Source organism: Nannospalax galili, unplaced genomic scaffold (genome assembly GCF_000622305.1).
Source record: "Nannospalax galili isolate Female #2095 unplaced genomic scaffold, S.galili_v1.0 scaffold461, whole genome shotgun sequence".
In the NCBI taxonomy this organism is placed as follows: Eukaryota; Metazoa; Chordata; class Mammalia; order Rodentia; family Spalacidae; genus Nannospalax; species Nannospalax galili.
The window spans coordinates 5,859,875-5,863,067 of NW_008349975.1; positions in this window are offsets into that span (position 1 = coordinate 5,859,875).

Sequence of the window (3,193 nt, forward strand, 5' to 3'; positions counted from 1 at the left end):
AATTCTTCCTGACCTCCCGGATGCACCCCTCTTTCAGCTTCATGTCCTCTTCTTTCCTGGTTAGATTTTTATTGTCAAGTTCACACAACGTGGAGTCACCTGAGAAGAGGTGACCTCAACTGAAGAATTCCTTCATCAGATTGGCCTTTGAGCAAGTCTGTGGGGACTAGCTCAATGTGAGTGGTACCATCTTTGGGAGGAGGTCCTGGAATATATATGGAAGCTAAGGAACCAAAGCTAGCGAGAGCCAGCAAGTAGCATTTCTCCATAGTTTGTGATTTACTTCCTGTTTATGTTTCAGCCTTGGGTTATCTTGATCATGCTCTGTAACCTGTAAAATGAAATAAGCCATTTCCTCCTCTAAGTGACTTTGGGTCAGAGTGTTATATCACAGCAACGGGAGGAAACCAGAGCAGCCTCCTGTCTCCTCCTCCTCCTCTTCTTCCTCTTCTTCTTTTTCTTCATCTTCCTCCTCCCCTTTTTCCTCCTCCTTTTCTTCCTCCTCTTCTGTCTCCTTCCTCATCCTTTCTCTCTTCATCCTTCTCATCCTTCTTTATATTCTTCTCCTCCCTGAGTCTAAACAGTGCTGCCAATTAGTACACTCATATGTGGGGAAAGCCAATAACACATTTTTTCTTCACGAAAATAGAGGAAAAGAATCCTAAAATTTCATGTAGCTACAAGGGACCATTAATATACAAAGCACTTTTAAGGAAATAAAAATGGAAAGCATTATGCTTTCAGACTTAAATCTCATAACAAAGCTAGAGTAATTAAAGGCATGATACTGCACCAATTCACATTGCCTGAGTATTACAGTTTTCCTTTTAGTATTCCCAAAGTAAATGAAAATAACCACTTCATCAAGATAGCTGAAAACCTATGCTCATAGCAGTATTGAAAACAGATCCAAAGAGAAGTAGAATAGAACAAAAAGGTTGAGATAAATCCAAATGTTTATAATCAACTAATTTTTGACAAGGACATGAAAAAGGCACAGTAAAGGGTTGTCTCTTTAGTAAATGGTGTTGGATTTCCATATGCAAAAGAATGAAATTGGACCATGATATCATTCACAAAAATAAACTAAAAATATAAACAAACCTACACAGAAGACTGAAAGCACACATGTGGGAGTACTACCCTTGTTAGTGACACTGGCAATTATTTCTTGAATACCACGCCTGAAGCTCAGGACACAAAAGGAAAAACTAAGTGCTATTACACCAAAGTTGAAATAATCAACAAAAAGGAAAAGTTGTTAAAAGATTGAAAACTATGTATCATGTAAGAGGTGAATAACCATGATTTATAAATAACGAGTACAATACAAACAGTAAATCTTTAACTGCATTTAAAAATCAGCAAATGACTTGTAGGGGCATGTCTCCTAAGATCATATAAAAATGGCCTTTAAGTACAGAAAAACAGTCAGTATCACTTAAAATCAGTGATATGCAAATAAAAACAGTTATAAAATATTTCCTTGGTTCTATGAAAATATTCATTTTTACTGTGAGTGTTATTATTGAAATGAGTTATTAAGTGTAGGTTAACATTCAATTAGTAAGTGGTTGGCTACTGCCGTAACAGACCTGACTCTGTTGAACCAGTGGGTACATTTTGCCTGGTCAGTTGATAATGTTGCACCTAGGGTTCACACCTGAGTAAGACTTTTGACCCAGAAAAAAGGAAAATACTGAAATATTTGTCAATATGGATGGACTTTGAGGCTATTACAGCAAGTGATGTGATATGGTTGCAGAAGCACAAATACTGCATGCTTCTTATATGAGGCATCTGAAATTGTCAAAAACATAGACTCAAAGATGGAACATGATTGATAGAGATTTGGGCAGGGGGGAAATGAGCAATTGGTACTCAAGGAGCATAAAGGTTCAATGAAGCCAGATGAAACTCTCACGATCTGTTGCAGGTATTTATACCTACAGTCAATGATGTTGTACTATAAATTTAACATTTTGTTAAACCAATCTCATGTTAATGATTTTTTATGGTAAGAACAATATATTATTTCTTGAGTTTATACATTTACAAGTTTTCTGTCTCACCTTCCCTATTACATCATACATAGGAATGCTTAGGAAAAAATTAGAATAGTGACCCCCATCTTGAGATAAACATGGAAGACCAAGAGTTTTCATTTACTCTATGTATCAACAAATTGCAATCCAAGACACAAGAACAACTCACTCTGCTGCTTATAAACATCATAGTAACAGAAGAAGGTGCCACGTTTTGTAATGACTCCACTTTTCATTTCTATTATCAACTTTATATTTCCAGATAGTTGTCCCTTTTCTACTTCTTCCTCATTCTCAATCTAAAAATGGGTTGAGATAAATGATTTATATAATATGCAACTAATTAAAAAATCTTTTTTAAAATTTGTTTTTATTGAATTTTTTTGTAATGAATTTTTGTAGTTCTTAGATAAATAATGAGTGAGAAAAATGAACTACTTTAAAAATCTATTCAACTCCAGATTTGTGTCTTTTTAGGTTACTTGTGTGATAGGTAATATTTAGGCTCATTGTTAAAATTTTACTCATCCATCACTGTGATAATTTCACAAAACATGCTAACAATAGATATAAATGCATTAAATAAGGATAACAACAGAAGTTCAAATTATCTTTATTATAATTTTCATAACACAAGAGGAAAAGCCTTTCATTAAATTTTAACTGTTGATTATGACTCTATTCTTGAGAAAGTTAAATGTCATAAAATTTATGAATATGATGTGCAGGTCAGGAAGTAGGGGCAAGGATTGTTGCCCTTGACTTTTGCTCATTCTTGAAAGATTGTTCTCTCTCTTTCCACAGACCCTCCCCTTGTAAAAGAAGAAAAAAAGTTTGGGGATATATGTAGTAGATATATGTAGTACCCATCCGAACTCCAAGAAGAGAGCACCCCCAGGGGTGCTCATCCCCAAGCCAGCCCGGGGATGAATTTCTTTGGTGTTCCAGTGTCGTAGGTGTTGACTACTAATAAGCCTCAGCACAGAGGAGCAACTGATTCTGGTAATTGATCTTTCTTTTCTCAGTAGAAAATGTCTTTCTTTTTATGTACAACTGTATCATAGGGAGAGTTAAGTTTAGGCAATTAGAATAAGATGTAATTATCAATTAGGGTTCCTTTGGGTCTATGGCCATTATTATCATGTAAT